The sequence below is a fragment of the Bombus pyrosoma genome, linkage group LG12 (assembly GCF_014825855.1).
Source record: "Bombus pyrosoma isolate SC7728 linkage group LG12, ASM1482585v1, whole genome shotgun sequence".
Taxonomy (NCBI): Eukaryota; Metazoa; Arthropoda; class Insecta; order Hymenoptera; family Apidae; genus Bombus; species Bombus pyrosoma.
In genome coordinates this window covers 4,677,161-4,703,887 of record NC_057781.1, presented here as the reverse complement: position 1 = coordinate 4,703,887, position 26,727 = coordinate 4,677,161, and the positions used below count along the sequence as shown (strand labels likewise).

The 26,727-nt window shown below is 37.0% G+C and overlaps 1 protein-coding gene across 4 annotated transcripts in view; it reads left to right on the top strand.

The window, feature by feature from the left end:
• The window catches only part of LOC122573611 (prolyl 4-hydroxylase subunit alpha-1), a 234,282-nt gene that overhangs the window by 18,204 nt on the left and 189,351 nt on the right, over positions 1-26,727 (top strand). For 3 of the 4 annotated variants that reach the window (XM_043740233.1, XM_043740234.1, XM_043740232.1), the window contains exon 2: positions 23,463-23,521. The exons of the other annotated variant lie outside the window; for it this stretch is intronic. The gene's annotated coding sequence lies outside the window, so the exon portion shown is untranslated. The remainder of the gene's footprint in view (positions 1-23,462; positions 23,522-26,727) is intronic. 4 annotated transcript variants of the gene reach the window in all.

Sequence of the window (26,727 nt, the reverse complement as noted above, 5' to 3'; positions counted from 1 at the left end):
AATTTCGACTTAGTAGCAGATAAATTGTATCTATAAATACGAAACGTGTAAACGTACAAATATTTTATTATTTATTTTATACATGGATATATATTTCAGAAGTTGCGTTTTTATTAAGTGTATCTAATCTAATGTAATATCGTATGTGTTGAATTTTTCTTTAAATTACCTTCCTTCAATGGTAAACGGTATCCTTTATTATATTTTTATTCAAAATTGTTTCATTTCTATTGCTAGATAATTTATTTTAGATACCTTTTCTAACGACTCTGCAATATTCGATCTAACATATTTTCATGTTTTAACTTACATGAATTTCATTTCAATCTTTTACTTTTATGTATTAGAATGTTATATTCTTAAAAGATTGCCTTCGTCAAAATTTGATATGAAAAATATTTCCCTATAGTATATTTATTCAGAATTCTTCTATTTTTCTCGAATTTCGTGTGACGTATTTCATTTAAACAATTTTATCTCTCGAGTACGAAATAGCATTTCCTGTTCCATATTGTGTAACCCATCTTGTACATGCAGGATACTAAACGACATTTCCTCGCAAAATGTCCGAGTACCATACCCTGACATCTTGTAAATTACTGTCCACGGATGAGCACCTTCTGTATGTACAATTAGTATAAAGTTATAATACTTATTCGAGTATCACGTAGTTTCTTCTTAACGAAGTAACAACCTCGTTGTTATCCAGCGAGCCGTACAGCAGATTATAGATCGTCGTTTTATACCGAAACTCAGGTAAGATGGGTAGCCCAAATATTACGCAACGCGAGTCCATTATTTAAATTATAATTTCAAAATAAAATCATCTTTTCATAATTTCATCATTCTCATGCACGCTACCTATTACGATCATAATTATTTGGATCGCATGAATAACTGATGATCACTTCGTGGATAATTTAACCCCTTAACCTACGATTTACCTTTGAGAATTTAGGGCCGAAAACGTAAACAAGCTCGCGCAGTCTTGGAGCCATTCGCATGACTTGTGTAATACGTACCACGAGCGATGGTCCGATTATCGTACGGGCTATGCCCGTAGTTGTAGGTTAAGGGGTTAATAGTTCAAGACGTACGAGACGAAGTTTATAATTGCCTGAATTGTGACTTATTTTTGCCCAAAGATTACCAACGCTAATGAAATATTACTACAAGAGCACATTACAAAAATAGAAAAGTGGCTGCAAAGCAAACAAATAAAAGCGAAAACCAGTAAGTGCAATCACATAACATTTACGCTTAGAAAAGGAAAAACACCAGACATCCAACTAAATGGCTCCCACATAGCACAAACAAAGTATGTCAAGTATCTAGGAATACAATTAGACACACGCCTTACATGGAAGCATCACATAAAAACAATAACAAACAGAATACGTGAAATAAATGAAGCAGATGTACTGGTTAATCAATAGAAAATCTAAATTAAGCATAATGAATAAACTAAATATATACAAAACAATAATCAAACCAATCTGGACATACGGAGTGACACTATGGGGGATGGCAGCAATGAGTCACATAAATAAAATAGAAACAGAGCAAGCAAAAATCTTAAGGACAATAGTTAACGCTCCATGGTACGTCAGAAATGAAGACATACGAAAAGATTAAAAAATTCCAACAGTTAAAGAGGAAATCGACAGATATACAAAAAAGTATAAAGAAAGACTTGCAACACACCCAAATTAGCTGGCTGCTGAAACGAATAAAACAATAATAGAAAGAAGACTGAAGAAGAAGCATCCTGCAGACCTCATAATAGAACAATAAACAACCTGGAAGATGGAGTCCCGCTGGGGGTAACCATCCACATGCTATATTTTATCAAATATTAAATTATAATATTTTACCAAATGTCCTAATGGACAAATTGTAAAATGCAAACAAACAATAAATAAAAAAAAACTAATGAAATATTCTATCGGAATTGTATTGCTCATTTCCAATGAAAATATTGTTTTAGGAAGGATATGACAAATCAGGCCGTATAGATCATTTTTCACAATATCTATTCCACCGCACATCTTGTGAAAGTCTTGCTTCTGACTAGTAGGATGAATTATCCATTTGAGTAGTCGATGAGCCACGTAAATAAACTAGAGTCGTTACAATCGAAGATACTGAGAACAACAGTCAACTCTGCATGGTATGTCAGAAACGAGGATATACGCACAGACTTAAAACCAACGGTCAAAGAAGAAATCGGCAGGTACGCAGAAAAATACAAGGACATCCAAACCAGCTGTCCGCTGAAGCGAGTAAAACTTTCGTAGAAAGAAGACTAAAAAGAAAACACCCCACTGACCTCAGTAAAGAAATAAAATAGTGAAACTCGAAGATGGTATCCCGCTGGGGGTAGCCATCCACATGTTATTTAGCAATTAAGTTAGAAAAATTTTCCAGATGTCCAGCTGGACAAATTGTAAAGTACAAATTAAATAATAAAAAGAGAAAAAAATGTGAGTAGTTGAAGAACGTAACGCACATAATACGTCGTTTTTGCCTGGCAATTTCTTTAAGGATAATCTCCCGAATCTCCATGCATTTCGCCCGCCCCCACCTTTCGCGACTCTATGATAAACTGCGGGGAGATAAAGAAAAATTCCAAACTGTCGTTTAAACTTGCCGGATTTCGGTTCGTTTCGCGGAAAAGTCAATTATTGTTTGGCAGACGGAAGCGTGTAGCCATCTAGACGAGCGGACTCTCGATTCGATTTCGGTTTTTCATCTTGCCCCTGTTCGCTTTCTGTTCCGCATTTAAAGCAGGAAATTAAGCGCCTCCCCCTCTCATTCTCTTTCTCTCATCGTCTCTTTCGGTTGAAGCCACCTTCTGCTCGCGAAGTTCCGCGCCGGTTCGACGAATAGACTGTTGCTCGAAAACGTAATTCAACGGGGCTTTGTGCCGTAAAATGCCCGCCGTCGACGGCCCTCCGACGGTTAATATGGCGGCTGCATTGTTTCACGAAACACGCTATCGGGCTAGTAATACGCTCTCGTTTCGTGCTTTCGCCTGGGTTTTGACTTCTAGCTCTCCCTTTCTCCGTTTTCGAGAGAGAAAGACAGAGAGAAATATATATATATATATCTTTCGTTCCGCTGCGTGTTCCTGATGAATGCAAACGGAACTTCTAGCATGCTCATAAACGTGAAACACGTGGTTTTAGTTTGATCACGATGGTTTTCAGTTACGACATTGTGGTTAGAGTGTTTATCGTGCTGGGAAGGATTGCCGGCTTTAAGTGAATGGGGATTTCAGTGGCAGCGTTCAACGAACCTCCTATTCGAAGGTGTTTGTTTAACCTTAATCCCTATCATCCTTTAACCGAAGGTGTTTCTACAATTGTGAAGCTCAATGTTTATAAAGAGAAATTAATGTTAGATACGTACATTGATTCTAATTTTTTCTTCAACTATGAATATGATGTACGTTCATTGAAATTCCTGTCCGAAATATGTTTAAATATGTATAGCATAGAAGCAGGACGAAGACGATTAAAGGGTTTAAAATATGTTCGTAGGAAAGATCGGATAAAAATTCTTCTAGTAATTTGACGTGAGCTAAACGTTGTTCATTAAACGTGTCAATCTTTTCTGTCCTAAAAATGATTAGAACGTGTAAAATATGTTCCTAGAAAAGATCAGATAAAAAATCTTCTAGTAATTTGACGTGAACTGAACGTTGTTCATTGTACGTTCCAATCTTTTCTGTCCTAAGCACAAGCTCAAGAAGCTCGTTCCTCGATATTACATCATAACTTGTTCTATCATTATATTGTCACTTAATCAATATAAAAATAAATACCAGAAAAGATACCATCCGTGGTTGTCCGATATAATCAATAAATTTCAATCATCTTAACTATTTTAATTCTTTTTTATTTTATGTAATGATAATAATAATTTCTATTTAATACTTACCTTTATCTTAGTATCTCGATCTCAGTCTGTCAGTTTCTCAAAAATGCAGTCGGAATGTCATAAACCATCCTGTAGATCAGCAAATCACAGGATCAAACGTAGTTTCCGGATCCGCCCTCTGTAATGAACACAAAGGGACTACCCGTTCCATCGTCCATCGTTCTATCTCTCATTCGTTGCTCCGGCCACTCTGGATGCATAATCAGACTGGGAAATGCGTGTCAGAACACGGAACGCTCATTAAGTTTTCTCATTAAAATTTGGCCTAGAGCTGCGAGGCCAATATCTGATGATAGACTCGTCTGGAAGGAAGCGGCTTCCGCGAACAGAAAAGGGATTTTCGGAGGCTTGATTAAGAATCCCATTCCCCGTCTGTCCGAAATTAAACCTTACCGACCGTATGAATCGGAATTATAGATAACGTTCGCATAATCAAAATACTGCCGGTTAAGAGAACGTTTTATCGCTCAAACACGAGAAATCCTTGTTTGTTCCTGCGAATGCAAGCGGATAATTAATTCTTCTGGAAAATTTACGCTTTTAAGAATTAACATTTTACCAGCAATTTACACAGCAAATTTTCTCTCGGATTATATTTCTGAAAAATCTCGTACGAAATAATTACGTTTGAAATAATACGAGCTTCTAATCGTCGTATTTTCAAGAATTAATTCGGTATAGGGAAAGATTGCTAGTACGTTCTTTTCTTTTTCTTATATTTTTTCTTATACTATATTTGTAAAGTTTGATAACTTTAAGAGCCTATGGCCTGAGATTCGAGCGAGCTATCAAATGTACAGGTTTTAAAATAAACCTCTCTGTAGATTCTAAATAGTCAGAGGAAAATATCGATTATCACTCATTCTCTGGTCTGATAAGAATTTTTAGCAAAACATTATCTGTTGGTGGCAAAAATCCACGGACCATTTGTTATCGTAATTATCAGTAAATAATAATTTCAATTCCAATATTACGAACGCAAATTACATCGGACACTGTTTCTATCAAATTAAATAAATTAAATAAATTATTAGGGTCGTGTATCAAAAGTTTTCATTGTCTTAACAAATTGTGGAACATTTGAGATTACACAGCTACATTACAAGGAGTTGAAGCTACATTACAAGAAGTGGTGTACAGCAGGATTCGAAGCAGGGTGGTTGCGAATACAATTGCACGGGGTAGGTATGAATTCCTCCGGGTGTTTCGCTGGCGTCAAATTTACATCAAAGAGCAACCAGGCCAATTTAAACAACGGCCAGCGCACAATGGAATTGAAAATTCACGAGCGTGCGAAACGCAGCTGCAAGCTCGGTTGCTCGTCGGGAATATCGGCTGTGCGAGTTTGTCGATATTTCAAGAAGCTGTGATTTTGAAAGAAATCCTGCAAATAATTATTTCGCAAATAAATAATTGTCACAATAATTTTCCCAAGATTTATTATATGTGATCTTTTTCATTAAAGAACGCATTAATTAAATTATACGATTATGCCAAAAATGTTCCATAAAATTTCAGGAATGCGTAGCAACATCCACTCTTCGTTAATTATCTAAAAACAGTATTTTTAATATTTCGAGAGGATCATTTCATTGAAACGCGAGAATTCCGATTTCTTTTCCGCTAAAGAACGCGTAAATCGGAAATTATACTATTATACTAAATATACTTCGTAAAATCCAAGGAACGTACAGCAATCGCCATTCCTTTCCGATTATCCAGAGAATGAATTATTTTAGTATCTCGCGAAATCTGAGAACTCTAATTTCTCTGTCATTAAAAAACGCGTTAATCACATATTAAATGATTAAAGGTATTAAATCCGGTCGTAAAAATTGGAACGCGTTATCTGTATCCTCCAAACCGAAACCTCCGAACAAGAATCTACGGTACCCGCGTTAATCGCCTGATCTACGACTCGAAGGGTGGAATCACGAGGGTTGTTCCCCCATTCCACGTTAATTGTTCTCAATTCCAAAAAGATGAACGAACACCAGCAATAAGTAGAAACTAGTACAGTGAAAGTAACACGTCTGCAGGAGGACATGGATGAAGCGAACTGAAGAAGAGATTACGAACAACGGTAAAACAGACATTGTCAACGAATTCGTCTGGAATATCAGCGGAAACGTTGGTTGTTAGAACGCGAAGCAGCAGTTCGTAACTAAAACTACATCTCTCCAGCAGCTAGTGCAGCTTTCGCTAAGAAATCTCGAGATTTCGTTGGCATCATCTCTCCTTCTCTTTCTACGGCGAGTCGTATCTGCTTCCTCGCAACTTAATGTTTAAAAGGTTGGCTGGCTGCTAGGAGACGGTGCTAGTCGAGCGACCTTGTAAGTCCGGAAGTTTGATTTCAAATATTAAGACCTTAATATCACTCGCGTGCATTCGATGGCTGCTCCAAGCTTACTCGATTAAGATTATCGAAGCTGAAATCCATTAGCCCGATCAGGGCGAAAGTAAGTATTACCGTGTTCCTCTGGAAGCACTAAGTTGCGTTTGGGAAAATTCTACGGAAAATCATCTGTTTTTCGTTTGATGTTTGACAGCTGCGAGAGGGAGCAGTATAGAAGTTTCAGCCAGATCCTTCCGATGATGAACATTCCTCTTAGAGAGGGAATTAGTCGGAGGAGTAGTTTCGTAGTATTTGAATTAGTTAATTCTAAATTATATTATCTATTATAAATTATCTATCTATCTATCTATTATAAATTATTATCGATCTTGTTTCTACTAGTACATTTTGTTCAAAAATTTGAAGAACCACAAATATTGGATATATGGAAACCATATATATTTGAATTGAGTTTTGAACTGAATTGGCTTTAACGCGTCAATTAAAAGGAATATTTTAATATAACGTAGGTAAATAGAAGAACGTTCTTTAAAAAATTCAAAGACACAAGCCTTTAAAAATAAGCGATAGGTTCACAAAGTGCAATATTTCGCTGGAAAGCGACATAATGTTGAACGAAAGAAACATCATAGCTATTTGCAACTTAAGAAGCTTTTTCCCAAAGTCTGTTACATGTTCTTCAGGCCCGAATTTGACACTTCCACTTAATTATTTCTGCTTCTGCAAAATTAAACACACCACGAAACATGGCTGGGCCACTGTTACCAATTACCTGGTCCTTTATCCTAGTTCCTTATCCAGGATGCAATATCTAAATGGTAGAAGCTCGAGTCTCGGTGTACACTGGGGTTCGATTAAAATCAAGCTAACCGTAATCCATTAGCGTGATCATTGAACATTCCGCTACTCGTCTGAGTAGCACAAAGACAGAGACTGGATGTACGCGTGGATGTATAGGTCGGGATACACGTAGCACGTGTCTTCCCCTCAAAATTCCACGAGTTTTCCTCGTACGTTCGCCTAGAAGAGTCCTCGAAATTGTACGAGAGCAAAGGGGAGGCGTTCCGCTCGCAACTCGTCGAGGAATTCGATCCTCGAAATCGCAACACACGCTTTTCATCCCATGCGCGAACCGACCTTCGTTCAAACGCTCTTCTTCCTCCCTTTTCCGAGATAAGAGGCAGAGAGACATTCTGGTTTCTGGAATCGAGAGATCAATCGTTAAAGAATGGGTTCTTTTGTTTACGCGTGTTCTTTTTTCGGGGGAAATCGATGGGCCATAGGCTTCCTTTCATCTTCCGTTATTTTTCTCATATCATCAAATCGTAGAGTAGATTAGTGGTTTCGTATTTTTGGATTTTTTGGGGAGTGAGGGAGGGGATTGTTTTGTATGGAAAATTTTGTTTAAATGTTTAAAAGTGAGATATGGAATTTTATTTGGTGTTCGTTTCACTTGGAAATCTTGGGTTGCTTCTCGTGAAGATTTTTCTGAAACGTTGAAAGATCAGGTTTAAAGATACGTTTGGATGTGGAAGAGTTAGGTAAGAAGTTATGTTCGAATGTTAAAAAATTGTGAATGAAGTAATCTTTGGAATTTTTCGAAGTCTCTTCGATTATCTTCTCTGACGAATTTTCTTTGAACGTTTAATGTTAATTGTTTTTGGAATTTGTCTAATGTCTTTTAAATTGTCATCCAATAACTCGCGTAAAGAATTTCCGTTTGAATACCAAAAGGCTGGATGTAAAGTTGTAATCAGTTCTTGTATCTCCGCAGTGGGAAAATTAAATCGACCGAAAGTTATATAGTTAAAAGATGTTTTCTCTCGGTTTACATGGATTTTTAAATATTCTCCCCTTGCTTGGTTTCTTTCATATGGTAAGCTTTCATGTTTTCGCCTGTTTTCTACCTCTGGCTCTTTGCAGATTTCTGTAGCTTCAGAAAAGGCTCCATAAGGGAGCGTAATAACATGACTATAAAAGACAATGTCCCGCGTTATTCGCAAAAGTTCCCTGTAGCAAAAGAACAGCTGCTATTACACGTTAATAGAGCGGCTATGTCTTGAGAATTACGCACGTATGAAATTGTAGAAAATGTAGAAGTCTTTAGAAAAAAATACGTTAAGTGTAACGACTAATGAGTAATAAATAATAAAATATCAACAGAAAAAGTATTATCTAAAAATATAGGAAATGAATAGTAACGCAAAAAGAAGTAGTCAAACCGCATGTAGAAGTACAGTCCTTAATAGGTCCTCTCTCGCTAGTAGTAAAGTAGAAGACTACGAGTACCGAGGAACAAGTAGCGAGAATGGCTTTGATACTCAGACTTCCACCGCTATGCTCTACGTACAATTCTGTCCTGGTTCTTGGGACTTTTCTCTCAATTATTAGACCAAATTAATTAAACACATCGATACTAAAACTGGATAAAATGAGAACTGTAAATAAGTAATTGTTACAGTTGCGAAATTGAGGGAATCTCGAAATCGACATCCGAAACAATCGATACAATATAGAAATGTAAAATTTAAGGAGTTGGAAGAAATAAAAATAGAAAACGAAATGGGAAAGGGAAGGAGAGATCTAAGCTGGAAGCAAATAGCAATTGAGTTTGATATTAATCGTCGAAAGGCTGAAATTGAATGAAGAATTTCTTCCATATAATTATAGTTAAAAGCAAAGAAGTGTATGCCCATGAATGAAAATGGAAAGGTGACAAGAAACATTAAAAAAGATGAAATATGAAAGAGTTACCCCGGAACAATCGCCGCTGTTCCCTCTCCAAAATCGAAAAGGGAACAAAAGTGGCCGAAAAAGAGAAACATCTATGGCATAGATGAAAAAACAGAAGCAGAAGAAACGCATCAACCGTTCACAACTGCAGGCCCAACAAATCGATTTCCATTCAAACGACAATAACCCACATTCTGCTTTCCACTCACGCCCCAACACTCGAAACGCATCGCGAAAACACACACCGGGTATACGATCTCTGCCTGTTGTTTCCCACGTTACGTAACGTCGCCGTCGCTGTATCGAGCGACGTATGCAATATTCAAACACGAGTGTATAGCCATCCCCGCGCGTGTAACACGCCTCGGAAACCACCATATCCATTCTATCTTTACGAGGTCAGGCGAAATTCTCAAAATCTCTGTTATACGTATACTATCATTCGCTAGTATCTAGACATTTCGGTAGATTTATAATGGCTACTAAATATCTAGTAATTTATGTACATGTAACAATATGCCAAGCATCGTAATTGGGACAAACTGTAACTCTAAGACGGCAGAAGACAATTAAGTCGAGTAATAAGTTTATTCGGCTTTTTGTTAAAAGAACCACATGAACGCGTTATTTCGTAAAATTTATCTAACGAAGGGATTTACCTTGTTTCCCCTTAATTATATGCGTATCATTTCTGAAAAATAAAAAATTCAAATATATGTAGTATCGCGGACAAAAGGCCTAGGAGTTAGCGGGTGAACCACATACAATGTCGCGAGAGCCGAGGTGTTCTTCAATCGTATAGTTTTGTAAAAAGGTCCTACGTGGCCTTGGCCACGAGCGGTCGTGGAACACGTGCGTGGTGGGTCTACGGAAAGACAAAAGATATGCGAGAGCAGTCAGTTTTAGTTTGGAAGTCGGAGAGAATAAGCCAAGAGGTCAGAGAGTGCGAGTTGCTTTGTAGAATATAGTGTTGCTAGCGTTGTCGAGAGAGTGTGGTCTGCGTGAAAGAGAACGTTGGATCCGTTGTGTTGAGAGTTGTCCAGATTGTAGCGTGTTATTGCGATTAGTTCATGTTAATCTACCATCGTTTTTCTGTCTATTTTTGTACAATCCATTCATTCTAAATAAATCACAAATATCAGGATATAATAACAATATATTCCATTGACGATACTACATATATTTGTCTTTATATTTAGTACAAGTATACGTTTCACAGAGATCACGGAGGTATTTAAACAGTCAATTATCTGTCGTATCGAAATCATATAACAAAATTGAACAACATACGTATGCGTATAATTCAGATTCGTTTTAAACTTTGCTGGTATCGTAATTTGGATATTTGCCAATATCATAATCGGATCTCATCGCAGCACCTCGACACTTTCAAATTTCAAAATGTTTCGTGTAACACGCGTAATACAATATATGCGTAGCAGGAGAAAGCTTACAAGTGTTCCGAGTACCTTCGTGAACTGCTGTGTCTCGGGTGTAATTCGCGGTGTTAAATGATGTTGAAAGAGAGGACGAACGCCGCGGATCCATAACGAATCTTCCGCAATAACCGTGTTTTACCAAGTTACAGAGGCACGTTATTTCATCGATCTCTGGGTAGTAGCGGTGCATCGAAATCTCGCGCATAAACGACGACCGCCGCGAGCTTGCGTGCGCGTAATCGTTTATGGTTTGTCGATAGCCGAGCGAAATAAAACCCTCGTGAGTCTCTTTCTCGTCGTGGAAAGTCGTTGCCCGGAAATTTCCTCGTTATCCGATTTTTCCTCCAATGAAATCAGGTTGTACGCGCGAACGTGGATCCAAAGCGTAGACGTGTGCAGTCGTGTTCGCCTTCATCTAATTATCGAGTTACGCGCGTGTTTCCCGGATTCGATGGGGTTCGCTGTAATTATAGTCGTTTTCCGGCCGATTAGAATCATTAAGTTATGGGGCTGATTCGAGTCTCGCATGACAATGCATAGTTTACAGCGTGTACTGTTGATCGAAAATTAGTTTCACATTTCATTTGCACGAATGTTTTTGCATATATTTATGAAAGGGTGGCGTATATGGAATTTATTTAAAAACATTCTTTAATTTCATCTTTATCGTATCTTTGATCTTATCTTTGACAGTTATGTACAACTGTACATCTAACTAATTAGTATAATAGATATTGACGGGAAAATAAATAATGTGTCAGTTATAAATAATTATTTGAAGATTGATTCCGCGTGAACAGGTGAGTTTAGTGACTTTAAGCGGACTAATTATCCGTCAGTTCTACGGTGGAGTCTTACAGAGATTGAAATACCTGTTGCCAAATGTCTTCGTCTTTATGTGATATATGTAAGTTAATAAAGTAGATCTTTACAATGGAAATTCTCGACTTTTAAGAGTTAACAATTGTGTATTGATATTAGCAGACGTTTTAGGATTACATCACGTTATTTTAATTATTCCCTTTGGTGTCTTGTCTTCTTAATGCACATCACGAAATTGAATTTATAGCTGAAGCTAAAAGCATCGGGCACAAAGCCACGTCCTCAAAAGAGAATATTATATTGTATGTTTCCTCTATTTTATGAGAGATAAAGACACAATGAACTATTTTTACCACTCGCTTTTAATTTTAATTGCCTTTCCTTGTATTTAATCCATGTATAATATAATAGATATTTTCGAGTAGAAACAGTATAGGAGAATATAAGCTATTTATATTCCATGTAAATTCTAACGACAATTGAAAGGTACAAAAGACCGAGAAAAGAAGAAAATGAAGGAAATCAAAAAATACCTAGTTAACGTAGGACGTGTATAGACATCCATTGATTCTGGCCAATTTAAGCTACGTTTTATGAATTGATCTACGAATCTTACGAAAAATATATTACGCACACGTTTGCATTTTTAATCGTCTTTTATTGCAAAATAAAGTATGTTTATCTCCATCGACGTATGAAGAAAAATTTAATTTAAGAGGTAAAAATGCTCGAGTAAAATTGAAGAAATTGAAATACCTGGATAAGGATTTGGAAAATCAACAAAAAGGATGGAAAATGTCTGGCAGAGAAATTCGAACGGGTACAGAAGAGAATAGAGCCATTGGAATTAATATTTATCAATGATCATACAGCACTCATTTTCAATACCAAAATGGATTTTCAACGTTTCTCGTTTTTCTTGTCGTTGCTATACTACCGGCCTCGTGCTCCAGAACGTTCGCGGCCATTTGTCACGCCATCCGGGTTCTCCATCTGGGATAGTGTCGAACCCAACGCATTGCGGCCGTTTCGATACCACGCTGCAATATTTCGACACGTAACAAGCAACCCGTGAGGCGCATGATTTTTGCTTTAGGGAATTTACTCTGTGCTATCCTCTGGCCTCGAATGGGCAACTTCTGCAGCAACATATCCGTTGGTTCATCTTCTTTCTGTTTCTTTCTCTCGTTCTTCTAGTATCATGGGGGAGAATTTCTATTTTCTGAGATCAAGAGCATTTTTCTTTCGCTTCGATGGCTTCCCGCTGGATATATTTACTTTACGAGGGTTCGTTGGAACTCGAGGAAGACTCGTTTAATTTGAATTTACTTGGTTGAGGTTCATTTCACTGCTTTCTATAATTAATGCATTATTCTGTCCGGTGGATAGAGGAATTTTTAAATTATTTTCAGTCGCATGGTTTGCTCGTCAAGGGTTGCGATAGACGAATAATTTAAGGCAGAGAATCTAATTATCGGCTTGCGTTATGCGTACAATTTTTCGTAGTGCGAGCGGAAGTTTTGATTTATTTTAGGTGGCAGATATTGAAAGTTACGATAGGAATCTGGGGTAGAAAGTATAGGATGTAGAAGAGAATCTATTGCGTTGGTTTCTGTTGTGGGTACAACTTTTTTTTATTTACGAGTATTTATTTTAAATCGCGATTATTTATTATTGAAGATAGTATTATACAAATGCGCTATATTTTATGAATATAATTAAAGGAACTACATACGTGCGTAAAGAAATTAGGAGCTTGTTTTATTTATTAGGTAATGTAAGGCGTATTTATTTTTACAATTTTCATATTTTAACATTCTTTTATTCTTCGTTTCTCATTTTACGTATTTTCGAATATTACATATATGTTCTTTAAATACTTTCCATTTTTTAATTTTTTTCCATAAATACACAAATATTGGTAATTCACAATTAGTAAATTTGATTCCGTAAGAATTTTTAGTATTGCTCTGTATTTTACCTGAAGCGATAAAGTACACGAAACGAAATGAAATTGGCCAAATAATCCTATTTAACGTTAATTTAGATACGGTTAAGGTTCTGTTGCAGAAGGGTTTTGAAAATTTCATTCGTTGGTCCGATAATTTATTTAGAGTATTGTAAACGTCCAATTTAATATCGATATTCCGTGTGTTTGCTTAATTGGTATTATTTTATTCAGGTAATTTAATTATTGATACTTTGGCAGCGAATCTCTTAACGAGATGGCCCAAATTGGGCTGCATTAAATAATCAATATTAAAATCGACGTTTACGAAACTGAATTAAATCGAATAATCCATTTACGTATTTTGCAAATATCATCGATAATATATTAGAATTCGTCACGAATATTATCGGATTTCCCACAGAATGGAATGTTAAAAATATACAATGTTGTAATTTATTCGAATCAAATATTTAATATCACATCGTACCTCTATGGTAAAAGTTTAATCGAATACATTTATTAACATATGAAACAGAAACCGAATTGAAATTGTGAACAGATAATATTTAATTTCATAGATCATTTAATGTTGTTTTCCATGGAATTTAAATGACAATTTGTATAACTATAAAATTCGGGCCTCACAAAATCGAATTATTTTTACACTCTTTCGAAGATTAGATATTATTAAATGTTAATAATGTACGAATTACTTGTAAATATTAGAATTAAAAGCAATAATATAGAAGAGAAGAGCAAGGGCAATACAAGACGGGGAGGAAGGACAAGAAGGTAGCACAGCAAGGAGGCAAAAGACCAAAGTGACAATAATGTGTAGTCATAAGTTGCAATAGTTTGTAGTCATTAGTTTTAGCGGCTGGAGATAAGAATATGCTAAGGAATTCAATACAATAAATGTAAGAAATGTAAATCGAAAGTTCGTCCAAAGCCGAAAGGCACGGATTAAAACAAATAATAATAATAATAATAATAATAATACTTGTAAATATTATTTTATATTTCTAAAATTTATTACAATTAATATGAGCAGTACTAATCAATTTTCTATTCTCTGCTTTACCTTTAACACAAAATTCATTGGTACCAACTTTACAATTATTTCAACTATTTCCTAATTAAATTCCATCGCATGTAGAATTAATTTCACGATGCAGACAAATAATTCCAAAACATATAAAGCTGCTACCCTCTTTTATATCTCGCGCTGCACATTTTATTATCACCACGACTCAAATAAATAAGAATATACCTGTCGCGCAACGTTGCTCGGACGCGGAACGTTGAAAGTAGCGCGTCGATAAAGACGAAACACGAAATGCCATTGGAAGGCGAACCATAAATTCGTATTACCGCGAATGGTGGCCGAAAAGAAGCTTTCCTCCTGATACCAGCTTTTAATTCACCGTGTCGCATCGTTTCGTTTCGTTTCCTGCCCGGAGCAAGAAATTCGATCGCGTTTCCGTAGCTCTGGAAGTGACTGGCCACCAACGAAATTCCTTGCTCCGGTTGGAACCTCTCGTTTCCGAGTCGTGAAAATTTCGATTCGCTGGTCATACGATGGTAGAACGAGGAACTTCAAACATTTTACTCGTTCATGAATGTAGGATTTGGATTAATTTGATCCGGTAGAAGCTGCTGGCGGCATCATACAGAATATTTTCAGAGAAGAAGGCTTTTTTCATATTTTTCTAGATTTTCAAACGTAATAGGGGATTTAAGTATAGAAGAATTATATAATGTACGTGACCGTTTTACGAAACAAAAATTTATTCTATTGCATCCAATTATCTCATTATACAATCATAACTACATGTAAATGAAATTTTTAAGTAGCGAAAAAGGGAATGTTAGAATATGTTCAATTGGTCTCCGAATGAAATTCATTAAAACGTATTACGCAGTACTGTGTCAAACTGTTATCGTTTAATATACATCGTGCATGTATGGAAAGTTGAAAAGCTCAAGAATATAGAAAATGCACGTAATATACAAGACTGTAAGAAATATCGAAAGTAGTTGTTACAATGTTTTATGGAATAGAATAGATATAAACCTTCGTGTAGTGTCGTTGTTTCGCTAATGTTCGTAAAAGTTGTATAAAAATCCTCGGTCTGTTCTAATCGCAATTTTATTTCCACACAAACTTTACATCCCCTTCTTTCCAACCTTTGTCAGCTATAGCGCGATAAAAATTCCTATAAAATAATCGAACAAGATACGTTCGCTTACGTAAGCGAAACGAATCGCTCAATCTAAATCGAATCACCACTTTCAACCTTTGTAGCTGCATATTCTTGACCCGTTCTATCTGGAGGGATCACCTGGTTCCACAAGACACAGACCAGACCTCGTGGTCGCGAGCCAGTGGGAGAGGTGAAGCAGGCCGGGTAAAAATGCGCGTGGATAGGTCGGGGGGATGAAAAACGCGTTTGCGTAGGGTTTGGTTGGCGCGCGTTCTCTCATCGCATATTCAACGCGATGGCACGTAGGTACACGTGTGTACCTGACGCTGCAAATGTAGAAAAAGGGGCGCTCCTCCGGCTGATGTACGAGCTGGAAAATAGGGTGGTGGCTATATATATAGAACTGGTGCGCACCACCGGAAGTGTGATTAAATGCCTACACGTGGTATGTATAAAGTGCTCGGTTCCCGATGCTTGCCTTGCCCCCTGCAACCGTTTTTTAAACCAACTGTTTGTTCGTTATCGTTTCTAGTTTTTATTATTGACCTCGTTCCGCCGCGTTAAATTATGCAATTTTAATTGGAGACCTGCCAACCGGAGGTTCCCACGCTGATGGAACGAACAATTTCGATGAAATTTTGGCACCGTTGTAATTCGTGAAATTCCATTTCACTTGTTTCTTAGTATTAATTGGACGTTTCGTACTTTAAGTTTAAGGGGTTCTTCCCTTATATTGCATGGGGTTGGTTAAGTGGCCAATGATCGTAAACGTTGCGTGATTGAAGGGCGTTCAGAATATTTTCCCCCTGACCCTTTGATGTAGTTTCTTTAGGAAACTAGAAATACGCGGGATTTTGGACAAGAGTAACGAGCAACTGATTATTCGAATTTTCTTTTATTAGGTTGGGCTTGGGTATTAGATTATGCAATTTTAATTGGAGACCTGCCAACCGCTGGTTTCCATGCTTGTCGAACAAACAATTTAAATGAAATTTTGGCACCATTGTAATTCTTGAAATTGCATTTCACTTGTTTCTTAGTATTAATTGGACGTTTCGTGCTTTAAGTTTAAGGGGTTCTTGCCTTATATTGCATGGGGTTGGTTAAGTGGCCAATGATCGTAAACGTTGCGTGATTGAAGGGCGTTCAGAATATTTTCCCTTTGATTCTTTGATGTAGTTTCTTTAGAAAACTAGAAATACGCGGGATTTTGGACTAGAGTAACGAGCAACTGATTATTCGAATTTTCTTTTATTAGATTGTGCTTAGATTGGGCTTATGTATTAGATTGTAGGTAATATCTTTCCCTTAGAATAGCACATATATATTTCTTAATAGAATTTTTATTGGTATTGGAAGAAATGGTTTAGGTATTTTCAGACACAAGAAATGATTCGTATTTTCCTGGAACGAATAACAGAATGGTGGTACAACTCGTCGTATGCAAAGATTCACAACAACACAGACTTTACGCACCTTTGGCGACAACCCTGCCACCAGACGCATTGCTCTTTTATATCGTTCGATAAATACTCGCACCGTACGCACGGCCAGTAAACTCGCCAGCGCAAGAAACACCAGGGTTGTAACCGGAATCGTGGTTGATATACGAGTTGGGTAAAAGTCGCCGCGAGGTTCGAGAGGGTTTGTCCGCGACACTGCATATGCAAACATCGGGTTAAACGGGATGGCGTGCGCTGCCAGAGGGGGCAGAATGTCGAGGGATGTCGACAAATTAAAAGTGATTCATTTTATTTTGCCGGAACTCGACATTAATCTTGCCGCGTACAGGTTGAAAGAAGTTGCCAACACACGGTAAGCAGATTTCCCTCCCGGCAGCTTTTATCGTTCGAATGGTATTAACTTAAAACCATGAAAAATTTCTATTTTCACTGGAATTTCGGCTGCAATTTTTGTTCGCCGCGCGCGACACACGGTTATTATTTGTTCAATTAAATTTCCTTGCGTTCTCTTGCATTTGCGTGTTATTTTGCTTCGAATTTGTACGCGAATCGATTTGCCCGAATTATTTCTGGAAACATTTCGGGTTTGTTGCGACAGATAAAAAAGTCGTGTTCGTATTGTCGCGTTTGCACGATAGTTGTTTCATAGGGGTATAAAATTGATTTATGAAAATATAGCTATGTGTACGTGTATGTATGTATATTATGATTGATCAGATTGTATGGTTTGATAAAAAAGCTCCAAGTTTTATGGTTGAAGATTCTCAACGGTAGAACCTACAAACCCGTCAAAATGACGGACTTGGGATTTTATTTCTTGCTGATATTCTCTCCAGAAGTAATACTGAATTATCTTCAAATACAATTTACGTTTAAATTTATGTTTAGTTTGTGTATATAATGAAGTTTTTTAAAGAAATAATGTTAATAATTTATACGAAGTTCCGGCTTTTTATCGTAGGCTATTTTTAAAACGAATTAATGCTTCGTGCATTGAAACAGTTTTCATTTTGGAGCCCCGTACAATCGAATTAAGTCACCGTATCGATTAATCGACAAATTACAGCCATCGCGAATATTTCAGAAAATACTCGGTCGCTGAAACCGTCGTTAAATAATTCGGCTGACATATTTTTCGGCTATAACATTGTTCTTTTCAAAATGAAGCAAATCGATCGATCGGGCATTAAAAATCCGACTGATTCGACAAAAGCGTCCTTCAAAATTCTCCAACGTGCCAATTCTCCCGTTAAAAATGCACCGAACCGTTGTGTCAGTCGAGACAATGAACGAAGCTGAACGATCGGTCGGAGACAAAAACGAGGGGGCGTTTTCAATTAATTAAGCCCGTTCGTTTGAAAAATCCATCGTCAAGGGGGCGGAGCGGTGTCAAACGAGCGCGTTATGGGATCGTTTATTCGCGTTCGACGAAAAGGGGAAAAATAGAAAAAAGATTTTTTTAATTAGAAAGAGGAAAAAGAGTGACAGAACGGCGATGCGAACAAAATCGAAATAAAGTTGGCTAATTTGTCGTCCGTCCGGCTCACGCACCACCCGTTAAGCGTCGCTTTTCTCGCGCGCCCGTGCACGATGCATCGCCAGCGTCCGCCATCTCCGTTTCGGCTCGTATATCAGCCAAGACAGCGGGTGAATTTAACACAACGGTAAATAGAACGATAAACAAAAATAAGAACGACATAGCGGCTACGTCGGCCGCTTAATTTTACTGCCTCCAATTTATTCTGACGACTTTTATTCCCCTCTTCTCCTCACCCTTCTCTTCCATCTACCATTTCGTTTCTTTTTTTTTTCCATGCTGGATTTTAACGCCTCGGCCGAAACGCGTGTCGCGATTTTCACGCTTCACACTAGCGATTTATTCGTTTTTATTATTCCGTTGTTTATATTTTTTCCTCTTCCTCTCGATTTCCTAAATTGTTGTTTATCACTTTTGTGGATTACGATCTACGTGGCAGAGCTTTTTAGGTTTTTAAACCTGAAATGATATTATTGAGGTGTTTCGTGGACGCAGGATATTAGTTATTGTATTGTGAAATAATTGCGAACAAAAGGATTCTTCTTTCTTTTATGGTCGGTTGAATTTTATGAACTGAAGCTACGTGCTTGAAAGTGCTTTAACAAATTTTTGCAGAATTCCAAATGTACGAAAATTTAACCATTGTGACGGGTGGTAGTCCAATGAAGCAACTGCCAATCCAGGATTAACATTACTATTTGTTTTTAGAGGCTTATACGATTTTAGAGTATTTTAGATGGTTCTGGGATTTGGAGAATTGATGGAATTATTTTTGCAAGATATTACGTTCCATTGTTGCAGTGCAATTGGTGTCATACACGATATTGCACGACAGTATTATTCGCGATATAATAGATGCTACGATGTTGTAAACTGTGTAATATTACAGTAACGTCGTTATATGATGTTAAATTGGTGTATATGAAATGTTTCCAAAATCGTTTTTAAAGTTTCAGTTTGACGAATAACGCGTAATGAATTTCCTCGTATGGGCAATTGTTGTTAGCTACGTTCAAAAGCAAGAGTAATAAATTTTATTAATACAAATATCAGAAGCTTAATTATCTATTACAAATAATCAGAATATTCTCGTGACTTTTTATACATATGTGTATAAAATCGTATGAAATTTCTGTTTAATCATAAAGTAACATTAAAATCAGAAAATCAGCAAAAACATACTAGCCAAAGTTCCCTGCCGATTATATGTAATTTTATATATTATATATGAATATCTGATCTTTGGTCAATAAATCAACATATATATTTAATGATCAACGATCAAACATTATTTCTCTTGTTATAAATAAATACTTCCATCACTTATATAGAGGAAAAGTCAAGTAGAATAAAATAAAATCAAATAACGAGAGTTAAATATAAATTACAGACATTTACTCCAAAAATATCGTCCAGAATTACATGTTCCATTTCCATCAAACGATACGAAAAACATTTTATCTCTCAAACCCTTCTAACCTTCTCGATTCTCCAGGCTCCTCAAGCCACAGGAGATTCCATCTTCGATAGAAGCAGACGGACAGAAACAGCGTTCAAAATACAAGCGAGATGAAAGTGTACCGAATCGCGAAGCAAACAATCGCGTTCGGTCAAGGTAAATAAACCAAACTCCCCAGAGGATTTCCTCTCGTCCCTCCCATCCACCCTCTTTGTCAAAAAAACAGTCAAAGAAAGGGAGCGAAGAAGAATGTGAAATATCAAAGGGAAGCAGGAAACAGCTCGAAGTAATTCAAGAATACGTTGCGACCAAAATCCTCCCTCGAAACTTTACGATCTTCTTTTCTTTTTTTTCTTTGCCGCGAACAAAACCACCGACTGGCTGGCATTCCTTGCACGTTGTTTCGCTAATTGTAACTCCGTCGCCGCCCTTTGTTTCCACCATATTTTCACGGAGAATGAGAATTTTTGCTCGGCCTCTACTTCTTCTTTTCCAGCCTCTTCTCCGTCAACCCTTTCCTCGTCCCTGTACCTTTGCTTTCCCTGTTTCTTGCTTTGTCTTCGCGGAGGCGCGCGCGAAATTGGGGACATTTTCCGCGCCACCGTGAACACTCGCGAAATTAAAGTGGCCACACGCCTCCTTCCTTTCTCTTTTCCTTTCTTCCTTCCTGATGCTCTTCCTCTCTTTAGGAAACGTGGCCTCCGCGATAGCAACGTACCCGCGTGACGGAAATTTATGACGGGAGATGCTCGGCGAAAATACGCGCGTACGACGTTCAGCGAGGTTTTCTTTTCTTTATTCTTGTCGGCCGTGCACCGAGCACCGCAGAGAAATAATTTTGGAATGCTAGGAGGTGTAGCGAGACCGTTCTTGACGATGTTGCACGTTGGAATTTATGTTAGGCTCGCGTCTTGCTTCCTTCTTTTTCTTATTATTGCGTTTTACAATTTAACCAGAGGAACTTGTTCCAGCTTTGTTCGTGTCTCTCAGCCTGAAAGTTTCGCGTAATATGTTGTAATAAAATACAGGTGGTGGTACGATATGATGATGGAATGATCTGCTGCTACGTAAGCGAAGAATACGAGGAAGGCCTCCGTGGAGTGATCATGAACTTTGTTCTTTCGACTCGCATTATACTAAACGAATAATACACTGGTGTACCGAATGCATCAAGTTTGGTATTACATTTTCTCCGAGCATGAGCTCGCTCTCTTATACGATATTCTGAGGTACTATGATGTACATCGAGGTATAATGCAGTTAAAATGTAACACTTACAACGCTTAAATTCTAATATATTATACTATTTTCCAAAACTTCTAGGTGGATTTACTGTAATTCAAATTTTTCGCGGTCTTTAACAATTTCTTCTTTGTCGAACAATTTCTTAACAGATTCATCTAGCATTGGACAACTGCTCTGTTTCTAATACTTTAGGACACTTAATTTATGTTATTCATTTCTTTCTTATACTCTTTAAAGTAAAGTTTAGATTGAGAATTTTTTTTATTTCCAAAAATTAACGAACGAGGGAAATACCACGGATGTGTAACGGCGAGAGTATCATCTTTAAATATTGTCCAGTATTTAAATGACAGGTGAAAACATTGTCTACCAAACACATTTCAATATTATCGCAAAGACTACTAACGCGAATGGCGCGAAAGTTTCGCGCACCACCGTATTTGATTACGCGAAAGCAAACGGAGAATATCATTGAGTTATTGTCGTTCCGTTAACAACAAACTCCCATTGTACAGGGATCGTTGGTGAAATTTATATATGGCTCTCCTGACGTTTGCGGAGCCGCAAGTTAGCCTCAGAAGGGACCAGATGCACTGGCGTTTCCAAGAGGAACAACTTGTTTCTATTTTTCGCGCTTCTGAAAATTAATAAAATTAGTTTTGTCGAATAAACGACGCTCTCGAACAGCCTGAGTGGATAACGAGTTTCTCGTGTCGGATTCGGACACTATATAAATATATATGGAGCACATATTCAACGGAAATATTCAGATGATTTTCAATGGAAATACAATTACTAGATAATAATTCAATTCAATTAATAAATATATATTTTCGGGACTAACGAATAAAACGTGACGAAGAAAACTGGAAGGAAAAAGGGGCGAGTCGTACAGGGAAGGAAGATATTCGCGATGGTGAATTCGTAATTGTATTTCCATTGAATTTACCGACGATGAAGTAATTAAATGCCATTTCTTGCCAGCGGAAACGCGGTTAACACAGCTGACTCGCGAGAACAGATATCAAGTTTCGGGATGATATGACGTTATTTCGAGGCTAATGTAGGTCGTGAAAAAGTTGCGGAAGTCCTCAGCAGATTATTATGTTCTCTTATGGTGTACAGTCGATATAAATGAGCTTTTGGATGAGTTGTATTTATGTTAGGTTTTGATCAATCGAGTTGATATTTAGCGCTTCCTTGATTAGCAATATTTCTTAGGAGAATAAGTTTTCTTTGAAATAGATAGGTTTGGGAAATTTCATCGAGGTTCGTTTGTAGAGAATTTGCGATACAAAATGAAGTACAGTTTTCTGGTTCTTTCGTTTCTAATGTTTCTACGTTAAGACTAAAATTGAAATCACTATGCATCATCGAATAGATTTTATTTATCCCCTTTGAATTCACACTTTTGGACGATTATAGGAGACGTTTCAATTGAAAACACATCTTTCTTTTTATTTTTTATTTTATTGAAATGCGAGGGCTGTTTTACCTTAAAATAAGTATAGTTATTAATTATAACTACATACTAGCCGCTCTTACTCTTATTAATTCCGATAACAACAACAGGCAATGTTTGGATAGCTGAAATTGAACAACATTTTCCATCGAAATTCTGCTAAATTATATGTCAATTTAGACAAAACACACGGCCCTGTACAACTTCAGAATACGCGTTCGTATAACCGAAAGCACACCCTAACAACGTAATTCGGATAATGGAGGCTCACTTATGAGTTCATAGTGACTGACGCTAAACAAAATGTGGTTCGTATAAACGAGCCGAAGATAAGCGAAGTTGCGCTGTACTTACTCAATTTTATGAATTAAATTTTCTTAAAAGTGGCGCATGTGTGTGAAATAATGGTTGAATAATGGCATAAAGCGCGAAAGAAGCCATGAACCTAGAAAAGCGGCATCGAACTAATTCCTATCAGCGGAGCACGGCGTAGCCAAAGCAATTTCCTGAAACTTCCCTCTGGAGAAATGCCTCTAGAGCTTCTTAAGTTTCCCAAGAGGAAATACCTAGTAATTTTCACGTTGCCGGTAAATTTCGTTTCCCGTTTCTCGTTATCGTCTCGTTTAAGCTTTTCGTTTCGCGCGCCGTTCAATATCCTATAGCATCAATGATAACCGTCTTTCGTACGTACAACGGAATCGCGTATCTTACTGTTCCACGTTAGCATCCTTTTAGCCGAGAAAGAAGAAAAGAAAAAGAAAGAGGAGACATAATTCTTATCGAACGGTTCGTCCTGATCAGAATTTGACAGGACACTAATTGACCTTGCGATAATTCTTTCTGTTACAGATTCCCGACCTGCTCTGATATTATACCTAACTTTCATTACCAATCGTTGGACAGTACAGGTATGCTGTTTCGAAAATTATAATTAGTATTCTAGTTAATGAAACGTGAAATAATGATAATAATTAAATGTATATAAAATTGGTGAATATTTGGCGAAATATTTGAAAACGATGTTCTTATTTCGTACAAAAGATGAACGTGCTGCTTTGCGTCTCTTCTTGTTCCTGATGCGAGAAATATCTTTCAAATTAGTCGCCTTAAGACACAAATATTTTAACCCTTTGACATAACCCTCGACATCAGTTTTTATCTCAGGAGCTCCTTCCTCGAGTTCCACTCGACATTTCTTCAGTCCCGCGTTTTTTGTGAAACGTGCGAAAGAAAACCAGCAGTGCATCCTGGAAATTGTTTCAAGATATATCATACGCTTAAAATGACAAAATACAACAATAGTGTGGATAAAACTGGTATTTAAGTGAATCTGTTTCTTCCTTTATTTATTTAAATTGTCTTATTTTCTAGTTAAAGTAAATTTCAAATAAAACACTTAAAAGTGTTGGGAGTTGTCGCTAACGAAATTGAAATAAAATTCGGAGTGCAAAGGGTTAATACCTTTTAAAGAGTATACCTTACGAAGAAAGGTACGTGTACAACGTGTGAGAAAATATCTAATTTTATTTTAGAAAACCGTCGATCTTTGAAACTTGAAAAAAAGAGACCATCGGGAGGGAAAATTATAAACCACAATGTTGGCCATTACTTTGTCATAATTTTGTCCTTCCAGTAAGAGTAACTACGGCATTTAGATTCATCAAAAAATAGAAGAGACTCTGCATACAAGAAATTTCTAAGAAATCGCCAAGAAGTCACTAGTAACATAGAAAAAATCACGGTAAATCACTCGCTGGGTAGAAAATCCATCGCGATAAAAAATTACAAAGAACAACCAACACCGCGGAAAGTCTCGATTTCTGCAAAGCACAATACATTTTATTGGATTTTCCAACGAAAATCCTTTGATCGTTCACGCAGACTGCGCATTTACTACTGTACATATGGAAAATATTAATTCCACGTATAAAACAGCAACGAATCGTCGTGTCGGGACGAAACGATTCTTCGAACACACGATCGAATCTCATTTCTCGCGGCGACCGGGTAAAGAGGATTTATCGAATTTCACGTTTCACGAGAAATTTATTCGGAGCCAACGACCACGGTCGCGAGCTGTTGGAGTTACGGTGGTTGGCTGTCGTCGATTATTAAGTACAGCAAAAAGCTTTGTGCTCCCTTTTCCCTCGCAAATCGTAGGAATACCAATGACAGAGCCTCGTGGCAACGAGATCCTAAACGAAGAAAATCACCGTCGTACGCACAAAAAGCGTTGTTAGGTTTGATTGTTTGTAGCGGAAAAAATGGGCGGTACTTTGTCTTTATGGAATTACCCATCATTAAAGAATACGTGATGTCATGAATGTAATCTATCGAGTCGGTTTTAAACGTTAAAACGGCGACGGAAGTTCCTGTAGAAAAATATCGTTTGAGATTTATTTTCTAAATTATAAACAGTTTCATTTGACGCTGGGAATAATATCGATGGTATCAATGAATCAACTGAATTGAACTCAATAAATCTTTTTTTCTATTTTATTCATATTTCTTACTTTAATATGACAGTGGAAATCGCGTGCGACGCATGTCACAAAAATTACAACACAAATAACACGAGACAATTCTTAACAAACGTTGAATAAGTTTTAGTCATTTTTATCGATTAATAATTTTCACCTATTTTTATAGATCACGATAGAATCGACTGTAAATGAGGTTACAAATTTTCCAAACCGTACAATACTCGTACTTTCGAAATATCCCGCGAAACAAAGGCTGATGGCTGATAAAAGAGCTCGCCGGGTATGTAGGATAAAAGGATGGCTAGGGAAAGCAGATCGATATTTCGAGACTCGATATTTCGACCGTCTGCCTCCGCGTGAAAAACTTTTCATATTGAGACGAATGGATCAGTGATCGGTAACGTTTCTTTCCAAACAGCGGACAAAGTTATCTCTGTGGAATGTGATGAATGTCTGAAATGTCATTTTTGCTAGTTTCTTCTCTGAAATGTGCCGGGTTGAATTGGTTGAATTTTTGAACCAGGTTTCAGATGAAACGTTTTTCTTACGTTCGATTTTCCTTACGATCGCGATCGGTAGATTTTTCAATGGTCTGATGTAAAAGGCCGTGCTTTTACGTACCGCTGAGAGTTTTGACGCATCGTTTTACGCTCCGCTATAGTTCGTCCGATCAGCTGTTTATCTTTTTTACCCAGAAGGACGTGACGATACGTTTTAACAGCTTGTAGTTGTGAAACGTGATGCTATATCGATATTAATTTTAACCTCCTATAGTTCTTAGCTTCCCATAGCGTGACGTATTTTATTCGGTGATCGTTAAATTGCAAATTNTTTATGCAAATTTATATTTTTCAGGATGCAATTTAAAAAGTAGTATTTAGATGGATATTCGTTTTACTGGTTAAAAATGATAAAGAGTATTTCATTTTAACGCTACATCGATACCTTTTTAATCTTCTATAATGTGACGTATTTTAATCGGTGATCGTTAGATTGCGAATTTTTATGCAAATTTATATTTTTCAGGATGTAATTACAAAAGTAGTATTTAGATGGATATTCGTTTTACTGGTTAAAAATGATAAAGAGCATTTCATTTTCACGCTACATCGATACCCTTTTAATCTTCTATAATGTGACGTATTTTAATCGGTGATCGTTAGATCGCGAATTTTTATGCAAATCTATACTTTTCATGATACAATTTATAATATAGGATTTGGTTGGTATATTCATTTTACTGATTAAATATGATAACGAATACGTTATTTTGGATACTTTATGCGCGTACATAATATATCATATGCATTCTATGCATTTTTACATTTTTACATTTTTCACAAGTCCATAAAGTTCGCGGTCTGATTGTCAAATTCTATGCAAATCCAGCGAGTGTTCCATGTAATATCGTTTCCGATGGTCGGGCAACCTGTAGACTATATGTGAAATTTTATAAGCCAAAACAGAATAAATTCGTATTTATCATCTAACGCGAGATTAATGCAACTTGTCAGAGTCGACGAAAGCTACGCTGACGACTAACGTAATTTAGAAGGAGCGCCATAACCGGCGGGAATAAACGGAAGACGAAGTTGTTGAAAGAACAGATCAGCGTGGTGAACCACCTCTTT